Source organism: Schistocerca nitens, chromosome 12 (genome assembly GCF_023898315.1).
Source record: "Schistocerca nitens isolate TAMUIC-IGC-003100 chromosome 12, iqSchNite1.1, whole genome shotgun sequence".
Classification (NCBI taxonomy): domain Eukaryota; kingdom Metazoa; phylum Arthropoda; class Insecta; order Orthoptera; family Acrididae; genus Schistocerca; species Schistocerca nitens.
The window spans coordinates 19,681,041-19,699,047 of NC_064625.1; the positions used below are offsets into that span (position 1 = coordinate 19,681,041).

Sequence of the window (18,007 nt, forward strand, 5' to 3'; positions counted from 1 at the left end):
TAGAGATAAACTCTAAACCCGCGCATCGCTTCACAACTTAGTACTCGTAGTACAGTATTGTAGAAATTACAGTCCACACGAAAAATATTAGTAAATATGTGAATACACTAAAATTCAATGTAATTTTTTAATCGAAATGGTTGGGAACTTTTAGATGACGATCAGTTTTGCTTCAGGCAAAGGCGTTGCGCCTGATAATGAAAGCAAGACTAAATCTAATGTTGACACTAGCTTTCGTATTCCTGCAGCTGCTACAATCACTGGTAATGCATAATTTCTAACTTGACTACCTTCTGTTTAATGGAAACGTTTGCCATATATTTAATGTTTCCTTCCACAATGATTTGGTTCTTCTTGCTATTTTTTTCTATTTCCTGTGTGATGAACGGTCGCTGTAGCTATAGAGAAAGGCAGGTAATGTAGAGTATGTATAACAAGCAAGAGGGCAAAATATGAATGGAAGACCAAGAAGGAAGTGCTCGGACAAGGAAGGGTTAATACAAGGCTACCTGCTCAATCTACACTATGTAATCAAAAGTATCCGGACACCCCCAAAAACATGTTTTTCATACTAGGTGCATTCTGCTGCCACCTACTGCCAGGTACTCCATATCAGCGACTTCAGTAGTCATTAGACATCGTGAGAGCAGAATGGGGCGCTCCGCAGAACTCACGGACATTGAACGTGGTCAGGTGACTGGGCGTCACTTGTGTCATACGCGAGATTTCCACACTCCCTAAACATCCCTAGGTCCACTGTTTCCGATGTGACAGTGAGGAGGAAACGTGAAGGGACACGGACAGGACAAAAGCGTACAAGTTGACCTCGTCTGTTGACTGACAGACCGCCGATGTGTAATACTCAGACATCTATCCAGACCATCACACAGGAATTCCAAACTACATAAGGATCCACTGCAGGTACTATGACAGTTAGGTGGGAGGTGACAAAACTTGGATTTCATGGTCGAGCGACTGCTCATAAGCCGCACATCACGCCAGTATATGCCAAACGACGCCTCGCTTGGTGTAAGGAGCGTAAACATTGGACGATTAAACAGTGAAAAATGTTGAATAGAGTGACGAGTCACGGTACACAATGTGGCGATCCGATGGCAGGGTGTGGGTATGGCGAATGCCCAGTGAACGTTATCTGCCAGCGTGTGTAGCGCGAAAAGTAAAATTCGGATGCTGTGGTGTTACGGTGTGGCACTATCACAGCAGAGGCCTACAATGATGTTTGAAGCACATTCTTACTTCCTACAGCTGAAGAGCAATTCGGGGATGGCGATTCAATTTGTCAACACGATCGAGTACCTCTTCATAATGCATAGCCTGTGGCGGGGTGGTTACACGACATTAACTTCGCTGTAATGAATGGACTGGCCTGCACAGAGTCCTGAGCTGAATCCTACAGAACACCTTTGGGTTTGTTTGGAACGCCGACTTCGTGCCTGGCCTCACCGACCGACATCGATACCTCTCCTCAGTGCAGCACTCCGTGAAGAATGCCTGAAATTCCCCAAGAAACCTTACAGCACCTGATTGAACGTATGCCTTCGAGAGTGGAAGCTGTCATCAAGGCTAAGGGTGGGCCAATATCATATTGAATTCCAGTGTCATCGTTGAAGGGCGCCAGGAACTTATAAGTCATTTTCAGCCAGGAGTCCAGATACTTTTGATCACATAGTGTACGTCGCTGTGGTAATGGGGCCGTACGAGAGCTTGTTTGACCGGGACATGTTGTCCCTTTTCTGTTGTCGACGTACAGAAGGTATGAATGAGGGCATGGAACCTGTGAAGATGTTGTGGGAGTCGGAGAAAGAATATGTCAGAACGTAAACTGGCGAGTGCTAAGCGTTCGTGAGAATTTGGTCCTTGGATCATACGGAATGGAACCTCAGGCTTCGATGATGACGGTATGAGGCGATGTTTCGCAGCGGTCATAAAAGGTGGTGGATTTCTGTAAGATGATATGTGGGATTTTATAAAGATGGTTGGACTATGTGAGTATTTGACATGTAGCGGGGAGCTTCCATTGCTATGCGGTAAGACCTATTCTGAAGTATTTGAATGCCCGAGATGTTGGTATTCGAGGTTCAAGCCCAGATTTTCGAAGCATATGTGATGAGAATAGAAGCTTTCGAAATGTGGTGCTACAAAAGAATGCAGAAGATTAGATGGGTAGATCATATAACTAATGAGGAGGTATTGAATAGGATTGGGGAGAAGTTTGTGGCACAACTTGACTAGAAGACGGGATCGGATGGTAGGACATGTTCCGACGCATCAAGGGATCACCAATTTAGTATTGGATGGCAGCGTGGAGGGTAAAAATCGTAGAGGGAGACCAAGAGATGAATACACTAAACAGATACAGAAGGATGTAGGTTGCAGTAGGTACTGGGAGATGAAGAAGCTTGCACAGGATAGAGTAGCATGGAGAGCTGCATCAAACCAGTCTCAGAATTGAAGACCACAACAACAACAACAACATGTGATGAGTGGGAGGAGGAGCGTGCTGAACAATAAGAGTTCCGCCTTTCATGGAAGCCACTGTTTTTTTCCTTATCACCCAAACATGTTTCAGCATCTCTCTCTGTGTATTGAACGACTGTAAAAAGTACAATAAACAAAATCCACTGATGATGATACAGAGATGCCGAAACATGTTCGAGTAGTAATAAAAAGCAGCGTTCTGCATGAAAGACGGAACCTATATCCAATAATTTTAAATGCAAACACCGAAAAAATACAAGTGATGCACAAGATGAATTATCGTATTTTCATTCTGATAGAGGGGCCACTGCACGTGAGGAGCATACATGGTTGATAGTGGAGCCCTGAATTGTTTCTGTGGCTGGACTCAATGTGCTGGTGCAACGATGGAAGAGAGTCGAGGATAATACCGAGGTACCTGACGTTGGTCTTCATGGCATGTTATTTCTGTTCGCTAATAGACTGGCGTCTTAATGTATGTGCGTATGAGTGAAGAGAATAGCCTATGTTTTGGCCTCTTTGATGGCAATCTTCCATAAAAGGGCCGGAATGCTCTTCCAGTCCCCGTGTGATGTAGGTTAGGTTGGAGCTGCTCCTGCCCCACCTCCCCCAATCTGGCGAGGAATGTCATCCATGTAACTTGAATGGACCTATGGATCCAGAACGGGGCACTGGCGGACTCCTGCGGTTATTAGATGCAGCTGACTGTTGGAGGGCTGTACGGTGTGGTGATTACTGAAAAAAGAAAAGACCACCTTCATGATGTGAAGTTTGTATGTGTGTGTGTGTGTGTGTGTGTTGGGGGGGGGGGGCAATTTGAGAGAGAAATTTATGGATACACTGGAGTGCCGAACATTTTTTGAGGCGAACCGCCAAGAATCTCTCTCCTACGCCAGCCTCCTCATCCCAGAGTAGTATTTGCACCCTACGTCCCCTATTATTTGCTGGATGTACTTCAATCTCTGTCCTTCCCTGCAATTTTCACCTTCTCTAGTTCCTCTAGTACTTTCAATATTCTTCTGTAGCTCTACATCCCAGACGCTTCGATTCTCTTCTGCCCCGGTTTTCCCAATGTCCACGCTACACTACCGTACAATGCTGTGCTTCAAACGTACGTTCTCAGAAATTTCTTCCTAATTAGGCCTATTTTTGACACCAGCAGACGTCTCTTGGCGTAGAACGATCTCTTAGTCTGCGTGGCCTCTTTGGCTGTCCTAGTCTCCACAGCCTAGTCTCCTTTTTGCGTTCTCCTTGCTTCATTCGTTATCGGTTATTTTGCTTCCAGAGTAGCAGAATTCCTTAACTTCGTGACCACCAATTCTGATGTTAGGTTTCTCGCTATTCTCATTCCTGCTACTCATTACTTTCGTCTTTTTTCGGTTTACTCCCAACCCATGTTCAGTACTCAATAGACTGTTCACTTCGTTCAACAGATACTATAATTCTTCTTCGCATTCACTAAATGTCATCACAGAATCTTACCATTTATATTGATTCTCCCTGATTTTTAATCCCATTCTTGAACCTTTCTTTTACATCCGTCACTGCTTCTTCGATGTATGCACTGAACCGCAGGGGCTGGAGACAGCAACTCTTGTCTTACACCCTTTCTACACCAAGCACTTCTTCTTGGTCTTCCACATTTATTGTTCCATGTTGGTTCTTACACATACCGTATATCAATCGTCTTCCCTGAAGCTTACCCCTATTTCTCAGAATTTCGAACATATTGCATCACTTCTGTCCGCTTTTTTTAGATCGATAAATTCTTTAACGATATTTTGATTTTTCTTCAGTCTTCCGAAGTCAGACGTGCCTCACTGGTGCCTTTACCTATCTTAAAGCCAAACTGTCATCTAACATATCCTCAATTTTCTTTCAGTTCTTCTATACACTGAGGTGGCAAAGCTGTGGGATGCCTCCTAATACCGTGGTGGGTCTCCTTTCGCCTGGCGTGGTACAGCAACTCGACGTGGAACGGACTCAAGTCTCTGGAAGTCACCTACACAAATATTGAGCCATGTTGCCTCTATAACCGTCTATAATTGCGAAAGTGTTGCCGGGGCATGATTTTGTGCACGAACTGACCTCTCGATTATGTCCCACACATGTTCAGGGATTCATGCCGGGTGATGTGAGTGGCCAAATCGTTCGCTCTAATTGTCCAGGATGTTCTTCAAACCAATCATGAACAATGGTGGCTTGGTGACATTGCACATTGTCATCCATAAAAAGTCCATCGTTGTTTGGGAACAAGAAATCCATGAATGGCTGCGAATAGTCATTTCCAGCGAATTGCACCATAGGGCCCAGTCCATTCCATGAAAACACAGTCCACACCTTTAAGGTGCCACAACCAGCTTGCACAGTGCCTTATGGACAACTTGGGTCCGTAGCTTGAGGGGCTCTTCGTCAGGCTCAAAGCCTACCATCAGCTCTTACTGACTGAAATCGGGACTCATCTGACTATACCGCAGTTTTCCAGTTGTCATGTCCTATATTGATCTCTGCGATTATTTGATGCAGTGTTGCTTGTCTGTTATGAATGGCCACTGCATGCAAATGCTGCTGCTCTAGATCTTTACGTGAAGGCTACCGGCCACTTTGTCCATCGTGAGATAATGCCTGAAATTCACTATTCTCGGCACACCCATGACACATTGGATCTCAGAATACTTAACTCCCTAACGATTTCCCAATGGGATGTCCCATGCATCTAGTTCCAACTACAAATCCGCTTTTAAATTCTGTTAATTGCCGTCGTGACCTTTTCACATGAATCACCTGAGAAAAAAAATGACAGTTCCGCCAATGCACTGCCATTTTATACCTTGTGCACAAGGTGCTACCGCCATTTCTATATCTGCAAATCGCTGCCCCACGACTTTTGTCATATTATTCGTGTCAGCAACTGGGATGCGTAAGTTATTCAGCGATAGCTATCGCACTTGTCTGTCGCTGGTAGTTTCGGTGTTGAGGTGCAGACATAGTTTCGCGCCAGTCCCGAGTCTCATAGGTTCTAGCTACAAACCAACTTGAATATTCATTTGGTTGCTATATCCCCTATGATTTTTGAAATCCCGATGGATGTTATCTATCCGTTCTATTGTATTTGATGTCAGGTCTTCTACAGCTATTTTTCCACCTATCTGATCTTTGCGTTTAACAGTGCAGCTCCCAGCGCACTCTTAATATTATCATCAGCTGTTTTGACTTTCCTCCATGCTCAGTCTGCCCTTCAGACAATCATATTTTTTTCGATTTATTCACATTTTTCCCGTAGCCATTTCGCCTTGACATCCCTGCACTTCCTTTTCATTTCATTCCTACGTGATTTGTAATGCTCTATTCCTATCTTTCCGTAAACATTTTTGTGCTTCCTTGTCTCGTCAATCACCTGCAGTTTTTCTTGTGATATTCTAGGTTGCTTCAAAGTCGCCTTCGTAGCTACGTTTGACCGTCCGTGACTGCTCTTCAGTTTCCCACTTCCTTCCACATTCATTCTTCCATACGATTGTCTTAAACGTCAGCCTACTCTTCATCATTACTAAATTATGATGTGTCTATATCTGCTCCCAGGTCCACTTCATATTGCACTGATTTCGGAACCTCTGGCTACCCATTTCGTAATCCAGCTGGAGTTTTCCCGTGTCTCGAGGTCTTCCCCAAGCACACCTCCTCCACTTGACTAATCGCTGTTATTAGCTGAAATTTATTGCGTAACTCAATTAATTTTCTTCCTCTTTGATTCGTACTGCCTAGTCCGTATTCTCAACCCTTTTTTCTATTCCTTGCCCTCCAACCGCGTTCCACACTTCATCAATGTCCAAAAACACAGTATCAGTACTGTGTCGGATTTGCCGTGTAGACCGTAAGTGTCCCATCAAGTGCAGTCTTTGGTGCGCCGTAGTGCGGTTAGTGTGGAAGCCGGACAGGTGGGAGAGAAGGAGACGTTTCTGCCAGAACGAAGAAAACGATGGAGAAGCCACAAATGTCTGATACGTGTAAACACAATGATCTTCACATACAAATGATTTAAAGCGCACCTATCACCGTCACTATATTTCCGTCTATATACCGGGTGATCAAAAAGTCAGTATAAATTTGAAAACTGAATAAATCACGGAATAATGTAGATAGAGAGGTACAAATTGGCATACATGCTTGGAATGACATGGGGTTTTATTAGAACAAAAAAAAATACAAACGTTCAAAAAATGTCCGACAGATGGCGCTTCATCTGATCGGAATAGCAATAATTAGCATAACAAAGTAGGACAAAGATGATGTTCTTTACAGGAAATGCTCAATATGTCCACCATCACTCCTCAACAATGGCCGTAGTCGAGGAATAATGTTGCGAACAGCACTGTAAAACATGCCCGGAGCTATGGTGAGACGTTGGCGTCGGATGTTGTCTTCCAGCATCCCTAGAGATGTCGGTCGATCACGATACACTTGCGCCTTCAGGTAACCGAAAGCCAATATTCGCACGGACTGAGGTCTGGGGATCTGAGAGGCCAAGCATGACAAAGTGGCGGCTGAGCACACGATCATCACCAAACGACGTGCGCAAGAGATCTTTCACGCGTCTAGCAATATGAGGTGGAGTGCCATCCTGCATAAACATCGTACGTTCCAGCAGGTGTTTATCAGCCTCTCACTCGTCACGGTAGCAGTTTTGCTGTCCAGCGCCATCTGTCGGACATTTTGTGAACTTTTTTTTTTTTTTGTTCTAATAAAACCCATGTCATTCCAAGCATGTGTGTCAATTTCTACCTCTCTATCTACATTATTCCGTGGTTTATTAAGTTTTCAAATTTATACTGACTTTTTGATCACCCGTTGATTCTCAAGACGTGTGGGTTTTCAAATAAAAGTAATACTGTCTAATGATGGAAGAAATCAACTACGCCCAAGCACAGCTTAATCGTTCTGTAAAAAGCTGTGAATTTCGAATCTGTCTACTGCAACTTCTTGGCTGCTACAACAGCCTACAGCTCACACTGATCACCCAAAGCAGCCGCGCCGGCTGAGGCACCTTGGCATGACTCACGCGGCTCCCAACGTCGGAGGTTCGAGTCGTACCTCTGGCATGGGTGTGTGTGTTGTCCTTAGGATAATGCACGACCGCATGTTGCAGGTCCTGTACGGGCCTTTCTGGATACAGAAAATGTTCGACTGCTGCCTTGGCCAGCACATTCTCCGGATCTCTCACCAATTGAAATCGTCTGGTCAATGGTGGCCGAGCAACTGTCTCCTCACAATACGCCAGTCACTACTCATAATGAACTGTGGTATCGTGAAGCTGCATGGGCAGCTGTACCTGTACATGCCATCCAAGCTCTGTCTGACTCAATGCCCGGGCGTATCAAGGCCGTTATTAGGCCAGAGGTGGCTGTTCTGGGTACTGATTTCTCAGGATCTATGCACCCACATTGCGTGAAAATGTAATCACATGTCAGTTCTAGTATAATATATTTGTCCAACGAATACCCGTTTATCATCGGCATTTCTTCTTGGTGTAACAATTTTAATGGCCAATAGTGTATTATGAAACACGCACCAAATGCAATATCATAGCTATCCCTACTTTTCATTGCAAACTTTTTTGAATTTCGCATAGTCTTCCTGAAATGAAAATGTCACAGTAATTATGATCATTAACGAAATGATGGGCACATCATATTGAACCTGACATATAAAGGTACAAGCACAGTAAAAATGTGATTTTTTTACCTCATTGTTTCTGTAAAATCGTCTGAGGAAGATGTCAGGGTGTACGCCTAGATTCTGTTATCGCTTACAGACAGAAAGTTGGCAAACAAGGTCGACCTCCTCTTATGAACAAACGAATGAACTCCCCCCAGCGCTTTGGACGAAAAATGGTTACTGCGTATCGGCCACCGTGTCCTGCTTGGACTCTTCACGTCTATGTGCATTTTATGGCATATATTGCCGCGTAAGAAAAAAAAATGGCTCTGAGCACTATGCAACTTCTGAGGTCATCAGTCGCCTAGAACTTAGAACTAATTAAACCTAACTAACCTAAGGACATCACACACATCCATGCCCGAGGCAGGATTCGAACCTGCGACGGCAGCGGTCGGTCGGCTCCAGACTGTAGCACCTAGAACCGCACGGCCACTCCGGCCGGCTGCTGCGTAAGAAATGTAGCTAACACATCTGAATAGTTTTTAACGCTGGAAGGGAAGCCGTACCTCTTTCCAGTCTCGAGTGAATACCTGATACATTTGGCGTTTGGCCGAAACGAGCTACACTATGTGATCAAAAGTATCCGCACACCCCTAAAAACATAAGGTTTTCATATTAGGTGCATTGTGCTGCCAGTTACTCCATATCAGCGACCTCAGTAGTCATTAGACATCGTGAGAGAGCAGAATGGGGCGCGAAGCCGGCCGCGGTGGTCGAGCAGTTCTAGGCGCTTCACTACGGAACCGCGCGACTGCTACGGTCGCAGGTTTGAATCCTGCCTCGGGCATGGATGTGTGTGATGTCCTTAGGTTAGTTAGGTTTAAGTAGTTCTAAGTTCTAGGGGACTGATGGCCTCAGATGTTGAGTCCCATAGTGCTCAGAGCCATTTGAACCATTTTTAGAATGGGGCGCTCCGCAGAACTCACGGACTTCGAACGTCGTCAAGTCACTTGTGTCATACGTCTGTACGCTAGATTTCCAAACTCCTCAACATCCACTGTTTTCGATGTGATATTGAAGTGGAAACGTGAAGGGACACGTACAGCACAAAAGCGTACAGGCCGACTTCGTCTGTTGACTGACAGAGACCGCCGATAGTTGATGAGGGTCGTAATGTGTAATAGCCAGACATCTGCCCAGACCATCACACAGGAATTCCAAATTGCATAAGGATCCACTGCAAGTACTATGACAGTTAGTCGGGAGGTGAGAAAACTTGGATTTCACGGTCGAGCGGCTGCTCATAAGCCACACATCACGTCAGTAATGCCAAACGACACCTCGCTTAGTGTAATGAGCGTAAACATTGGACGATTGAACAGTGGAAAAACGTTGTGTGGAGTGACGAATCACGGTACACAATGTGGCGATCCGATGGTAGGGTGTGGGTATGGCGGATGGCCGGTGAACGTTATCTGACAGAGTGTATAGTGCCAATAGTAAAATTCAGAGGTGGTGGTGTTATGGTGTGGTCGTGTTTTTCATGGCGGGGACTTTCACGTCTTGCTGTTTTGCGTGGCGCTATCACAGGACAGGTCTACATTGATATTTTAAGCACCTACTTGTTTCCCACTGCTGAAGAGCAAAACGATCGAGCCCCTGTTCACAATTCACGGCCTGTGGCGGAGTGTTTACACGACAATAACGTCCTTGTAATGAACTGGCCTGCATAGAGTCCTGACCTGAATCCTACAGAACACCTCTGGGTTGTTTTCGAACGCCGACTTCGTGCTAGGTCTCGCCAACCGACATCGATACCTCTCCTCAGTGCAGCACTCCGTGAAGAATGGGCTGCCATTCCCCAAGAAATCTTCCAGCATCTGATTGAACGTATGCCTGCGAGAGTGGAAGCTGTCATCAAGGCTACGGGCGGGCCAACACCATATTTAATTCCAACATTACCGATGGAGGTCGCCACGAATTTGTTAGTCATTTTCAGCCAGGTGTCCGGATACTTTTGGTCACATAGTGTACGATGCGCCACGCTCGACGCTATGACTGCTCGCCGGGCTGCGGAGCTGCCTTGTACTGCTGGTGACAAAAGCCGAAGCATTCACCCACACGTGCGCTTTCAAGCTGAAAAGACGTCTTTACCTGTGCATTTCTTTCTGTGTTGTCTGTCAACATGTCTGTTCAAACAAGAGGAATATTCGAAGATGATAATTCTCATTCAGCGTTTTAAGAAAAGCCGTTTTTTTTGCGATTATACTGTTGTTGTTGTGGTCTTCAGTCCTGAGACTGCTTTGATGCAGCTCTCCATGCTACTCTATCCTGTGCAAGCTTCTTCATCTCCCAGTATCTACTGCAACCTACACACCTATGCAATCGTATTCTAGAGGCAAAAGTTACCAGCCTGGCGTAGGCACGCGAAAAACCGTCCGGTTAAAACCGATATCGGTATTTTAGTTCTGAATAGCCGGTCTTTTCCTGTACTTGTTTGGTCTAGGTTGTAACGGGATTTTTTCATTGCCTACTAACAACTAGGTAAAAAACCGGCACATCAGTTTGCCATTGCAGCAGTGTTAAAAATTTTTAGTTTTATTTAATAACTTTCACAAAACGAATAATTTTCATTTCAATTGCTTTTCCGGCCGCTGTGGCCGAGCGGCTCTAGGCGCTCCAGTCCGGAACTTCACTTCTGCTACGGTCGCAGGTTCGAATCCTGACTCGGGCATGGATGTGTATGATGATGTCCTTAGTTTAGTTAGGCTTAAGTAGTTCTAAGTCTAAGGACTGATGACCTCATATGTTAAGTCCGATAGTGCTTAGAGCCATTTGAACCATCGATTGCTTTGGAACGTTAGGTGATTGCAGATAATGGGAAAAGCGATGAGTGCAGCTTTTATAACAACACCGGCAGTTAGAAACTAGTAACAAACACACGACATAAGAAAGGTACAGCATTACTGAGACAATAATGTACCTGAATGAGATTTTCACTCTGCAACGGAGTGTGCGCTGATGAAACTTCGTGGCAGATTAAAACTGTGTGCCGGATCAAGACTCGAACTCGGGGCCTTTGCCTTTCTCGGGAAAGTGCCCTATCAACTGAGCTATCCAAGCAAGACTGACGACCCGTCCTCACAGCTTCAATTCTACCAGGCAAAGGTCCCGAGTTCGAGTCTCGGTCCGGCATACAGTTTTAATCTGCCAGGAAGTTTCAATAATGTACCTGTTACGAGTGGCACAGCCTACTGGGAGATATGATTGGATCCACAGGGTGCAAGGCTTCCTACACCTGGCCTACGCGGTAGTTTGTCGTGTTTGGAAATCGATTGTACTGCAGAATAGCATCATTCATAATTTGGAGGTAGTTTACTAACTGTGATAGTAATAAAATGCACTGACCAGCCAGAAAATTATAACCACCGACCCACTATCGATATAAACCCGTGCAGTTAGTAGCAGCGTCATACGGCGAAGAATGAATGCTAATAAAACATACGCACCGTGCATGTACACTGGTGTTCAAAACTGAAGTAACAAACGGAAATTTTGCAAGGTTGCGTTTATTTTGCCACAGAACATTATAATCAGGTTATAATAAAGTAGGAACAATGTAAGGAATACAGAAAGTAAACAAATACAACATGCACAACGGTAGACAAAAATGTTCTTAGCTTTTTTTTTAACTTAACGGATTTGCACACACATTCCGACAACTTGTTAATGTGCTCAGTATGGGGTGTGACCACCTCTGGCAGCAATACAGGTCTGACAACGACGGGACGTGCTGTGAATGATGTCCTCAGTCTCATGTCAAAGCAATAACGTCCGTTCTCCCTGCAGAGCTGCTCACAGTCTTGGAGAGTGGTTGGTGGATGCTGACATGATGCAAGCCGTCTCCCTCGTGCATCTCAAACATGCTCTATGAGTTTCAAATAGGGAGAGCGAGCAGGCCACGCCATGCGTGCAATATCTTCCATTTCCAAGAAAACGCCAACCACCTGTGCTGTATGAGATCAAGCCTTATCGTCCATCAGTATGAAGTCTGGGCCCAAATCAGCAGCCTCCAGTGCTCTATGAGACAGAGCATTATCGTCCATCAGTACGAAGTCTGGGACCACAGCACCTCGAACAACCGCAAGCGAAGTCCCAACTTCTCGTAACGACAGCAGTTAAATGTTGCCGATTCACCTGTACAATTTCATGAAGAGGCGTTCGAGGAGTAAACATAATCTCAGTCCACACCCTTAGGGATCCTCCTCGATATCGGTCTCTTTCCACATTGTTTGGGACCTGAGACCGTGTTCCATGTTACGTCCAGATGCGAATCCATCGAGAATCACTCTCGAGATTAAATCGGGACTCATCTGTGAAAACAGCTTTGGCCCACTGTTCGATCGCCCAGGTGGCATTCTGGTGACTCCACTGTACGTGTTCCCTTCTACATCTACATTTATACTCCGCAAGCCACCCAACGATGTGTGGCGGAGGGCACTTTACGTGCCACTGTCATTACCTCCCTTTCCTGTTCCAGTCGCGTATGGTTCGCGAGAAGAACGACTGCCGGAAAGCCTCCGTGCGCGCTCGAATCTCTATAATTTTACATTCGTGATCTCCTCGGGAGGTATAAGCAGGGGGAAGCAATATATTCGATACCTCATCCAGAAACGCACCCTGCCGAAACCTGGACAGCAAGCTACACCTCAATGCAGAGCGCTTCTCTTGCAGAGTCTGCCACTTGAGTCCGTAACGCTATCACGCTTATCAAATAACCCTCTGTCGAAACGCGCCGCTCTTCTTTGGATCTTCTGTATCTCCTCTGTCAACACGACCTGGTACGGATCCCAACTGATGAGCAATACTCAAGAGTAGGTCGAACGAGTGTTTTGTAAGCCACCTCCTTTGTTGATGGACTACATTTTCTAAGGACTGTCCCAATGAATCTCAACCTGGCACCCGCCTTACCAACAATTAATTTTATATGATAATTCCACTTCAAATCGTTCCGTAAGCATACTCCCAGATATTTTACAGAAGTAACTTCGGTGAAGACGCGTCAGAGTTTGACATACAGCAGGTCTTCAACAATAAAGGCCACTCTGCCGAAGCCTTCTGCACACCGTTTGCCTCGATACAACACGTCCAGTGGATGTTGCGATCTCACATGCCAGTTGCCGTACAGTACTAAAGCGGCACTGTCGTGCTCTTACAGCCAAATAACGGCCCTCTCTTCGGAAGCCACACACTTGGTCGGCCCTGCCCTGGTCTTCGGGATACAGTTTCGGTCTCTATGCACTGTCGCCACATCCGCGAAACAACAGATCGAATCACGCTACGCCATCGGACCACATCAGTTTGCGACTGTCCTGCTTCCTTTCTCTCTCTGGCCCTCCATCGCAGATTCTGCTAGGCATCTTCCCTGTGTCATACTGCACCGCCTGTGAATGTGTACACAGCGATTGTAGATGTGGGGCTACCCGGCAAACATACCTAGTTTCATAGGGGTCCTGACGTCACCGTTGGCATGGTTGTCAGTTGACCGAAATGCCATCTTCCGTGCAGAACACGATCGTACGGACATGTAGTTGACAGTTTGTATGATTACATCGTGAATTAGACACATCACAGCGAAGCAGCGGTTTGTTGCTTTAATTTTGGACACCAGTGTAGTATCAGTGAGCGTGCTGCCCGTTGTGTATTAAGGGGAAAGCGCGCGATCTGAGTTTGGCCGAGGGCAGATTGTGTTAGCCCGGAGGCTCGCCACGAGCATTTCGGAAACTGAACGACTTGTCGGGTGTTCGAGGAGTGCTGTGGTGAGTGTCTTTAATACGTTGCGAAACCAAGGTGCCGCTTCCCTGGAAGACGACGGATTCCCGCCCTCCCGTCAGCAAAATGAATTCATCAGACCATGCAACGCTCTGCCACTGCGCCAACGTCCAGTGCCGATGGTCACGTGCCCATCTCACTCTTAGTTGCTGATGCCGTGGTGTTAACATTGTCACATACATGAGTCGTCGGCTGCGGTGGCCCATCGTTAGAAGTGTTCGGTGCACTGAGTGTTCAGATTCACTTGTACTCTGCCCAGCGTTAAAGTCTGATGCTAGTTCCGTCACAGTTCGCCAACTGTCCTGTTTCAGCAGTCTGCCCATCCTACGACGTCCAACATCTGTAATGAGGGGTGGCTGCCAACCCCACGACTTCTGGACGTGGTTTCACCTTGGTTTCGCCAAGTGTTCAATGTTAAAGACACTCACCACAGCACTCGTCGAACACCCAGGTCGTGCAGTTGGCGAAATGCTCGTGCCGGGCCTCCAGGCCCTCGGTCAAACTCAGATAGATCGCGCGCCTTCCCCATTCTACACACAGACAGCACGCTTACTGGTACTACATCACCGTGCGCGTCTGCCTAGGAATCACTCCTCGCCAGGTGACGCTGCTATCGCCTGGATGGGTTTATAGCGATAGTAGTTCGGTGCTCGTAATGTTCTGGCTGATCAGAATAGACCACACGCTCAAAACGTCATTATACTGAAGACAACATCTCGGTCAACTGAACAGCGGCGGCAACCACTTGCAGTCAACTTCAGGAGCACTTTTCAGTTTGTCTTTACCTTGATAGTATTTTTAGTAAGATTTCTTTATTACTATGGTGAGGTCTCGCGCAGCATCAGGTTGCACCGAAAGATACGTAAAAGAAAGTTATATCCATAATTTTAAAAGTACAACAAAAGGTAGCTAATACATTTTTTGAGGTTAAGTGCGTGAATATACAGGTAGAAACTATGGAGTGATATCGTTACGAGGCCACTAGAATTGACTTTTACTTGAGAGTACTCATTTGTCTCTAAGTATTTCGAACTGAATGACAAGCGTCATTAATGGGGTGATTCCGTGATGATGTTACACTCTTTTAGGGATGATGACACACTTTTGATGTAGGCATGCCGGTCCGGAAACGACCGACTCGAAAGTTATAAGTGAAAATCATTCTGATACCTGTGATAGCGGAATATAAGAAACTTTTTCTAACAAAATAACGAAAAGAGTTGAACACTTAGAATATTTTCTCAGTTCATGCAAGTAAAACTGCAGCATCAGGCAAGATGTTTTCATTTATTACAGCTTTACTATTAACTATATCGTAACATTCTTCGTAGACAATGTAAACATGTATGACTAAATATAGCTGCAAAATTATATATTTGTACGACCCATAGTTCAGTAGAGGTGACACCATAAACATATGAATATGTGAAAGCTAGCTTCTCCTTAAAATGGCGCGCCCTTAGACTTCAACTCCAGGCATAACATTTTAATTTATTATTTCTTTACAACTAACTCTATTCGCAACGCACTCTGCATACAGTATTAACAAACGGGGTGTTTGTTTTAATTTGAGACAACTAAATATCTCGGAGACGAAGCACGTAATAAAAAATGTTCTAGGTGAAGAGTTAATATTAGTAAAGGGGACATCTATCTGTGATACATCGGACCACTTCCTAACCACACCTCCTTCGTGGGCGGTGTCGACTTTGTATTTTCAAATGGGTACCACCCATTTGCATATTCGGAATCTACACCATAAAATACGTACTGTTTACGCAAACCAGTGTTTCCGCCATTCGTGGTAAATGGCGCTGTAATCGACAAATATAAAGTGTGTCTGTTGTCGCAATTAAGAATAGTCGCATTTGATTCTACATTTCAAGTACAATGTAAACGTAGACCTTTCTGTACTAACGATTGATATTTGCGTTCCAAATTTACCTCTGTGTCCCAAATTTAACATGTACAACATGGTTAGATAGCTGTTTCAATGCCTCGGTATGAACTACTTTAGCGTGATCCAGGAACAATAACATGGATGTAAGAATTTTCTGTCCCATCGCGATGGTTGATATCAGTGAGTCCACTTGGCTCTCACCACTGAATGGTTTGTATTTTCCCGGTAGCTACCTAGCGGCAAGCGCCAGAGTTAACGGTGGTTGGATGGATGTAATGTATTGCGAATACATAGAAAGAAGGATCCTTTATTGTATGATTATACGAAAGCGGAACAAACACTGGTAGCAGTTACTTCTGTAAAATATCTGGGAGTATGCGTACGGAACGATTTGAAGTGGAACGATCATATAAAATTAATTGTTGGTAAGGCGGGTGCCAGGTTGAGATTCACTGGGAGAGTCCTTAGAAACTGTAGTCCATCAACAAAGGAGGTGGCTTACAAAACACTCATTCGACCTATACTTGAGTATTGCTCATCAGCGTGGGATCATACCAGGTCGGGTTGACAGAGGAGATAGAGAAGAACCAAAGAAGAGCGGCGCGTTTCGTCACAGGGTTATTTGGTAAGCGTGATAGCGTTACGGAGATGTTTAGCAAACTCGAGTGGCGGACTCTGCAAGAGAGGCGCTCTGCATCGCGGTGTAGCTTGCTGTCCAGGTTTCGAGAGGGTGCATTTCTGGATGAGGTAACGAATATATTGCTTCCCCCTAGGATCTCCTCCCGAGGAGATCACGAATATAAAATTAGAGAGATTCGAGCGCGCACGGAGGCTTTCCGGCAGTCGTTCTTCCCGCGAACAGTACGCGACTCGAACAGGAAAGGGAGGTAATGACAGTGGCACGTAAAGTGCCGTCCGCCACACAGCTGGGTGGCTTGCGGAGTATAAATGTAAATGTATAACAGGCGCTGAAATGAATCACGATGGTGGCTTCGAGGGCGGCCACGTAAATCAAGTATTCCGATAGTGTGGGGAACAGAAAACTACGACACAGCTAGCTTATTTGCCAGAAATATCAATGTCTATCCATCCTGTTTGTACTCAACGTTCAATTTGCATCAGTAAAGTAAATTCCGAGTATCAATATCAACAGTTAGAACACAAAGGTTTACATTTATATCGTACATGAACTGTACAATCAAATGCGTCGGTTCTTAATTTTGGACTCAGGCACACTTGATATTTTCCACTACAGCGCCATCTACCACGAATGAGAAACCATACACATTTTTTTGCGTAGAATCCAATTAAGGAATAAAAATGGAATAAAAATTACCACGTCCACGCAGGAAAGATGGTTAGGAGGTGGCCAGCTGTAGCACAGACAGATGTCTCCATCACTAGTATTAACTTTTCACCTAGAACATTTTCTTCGTACGATGCGTCGTTTTCGAGATATTTGCTTGTCGCAAGTCAAAATACACACCATGTATACCACTGAACGTTCCTGCAAAATTATATCACTGTAAGACATAATTCGGGAGGTATGACGTCACAAATATTTCGATGCTCTTGCTTAAATTGTAGTCCAAATTACCCAATTTATATTCATCCAGTGTTTCATAATAAGAGCACTTAGCGACTTTTAACAAACTTCAACCACAATAATTATTATTTTAAACCTTTCCTAAACAATTTCTCGTTTCCATGCTTAAAGGAATCTAACTCGTTTGTAATTAGACTTCTAAATCGATTTCTTATATTGCGGTTCGATTCTTTAAATTATGAAGAATAGGGGGTTTACTGGTGCAATACTAATGCAATACTGTTCGAACCAGTGCTCGATTTCAGCTCTAAATGAGAGAAACTGTCACTGTCGGATACACTTTTCATAATGAACAACGTCAGAAGCTCGGCCTTTTGCCGTCCTTCGCGTCCAAAAATATGTTCAAATGTGTGTGAAATCTTATGGGACTTAACTGCTAAGGTCATGAGTCCTTAAGCTTACACACTACTTAACCTAAATTATCCTAAGGACAAACACACATACCCATGCCCGAGGGAGGACTCGATCCTCCGCCGGGACCAGCAGCACAGTCCATGACGGCAGCGCCATAGACA

At 45.1% G+C, this 18,007-nt stretch overlaps 1 protein-coding gene across 3 annotated transcripts in view; it reads right to left on the reverse strand.

Moving 5' to 3' along the window:
* LOC126215047 (mucin-5AC-like) overlaps positions 1 to 18,007 on the reverse strand; it is a 270,054-nt gene that overhangs the window by 223,182 nt on the left and 28,865 nt on the right. The gene's annotated exons all lie outside the window — the stretch shown is intronic.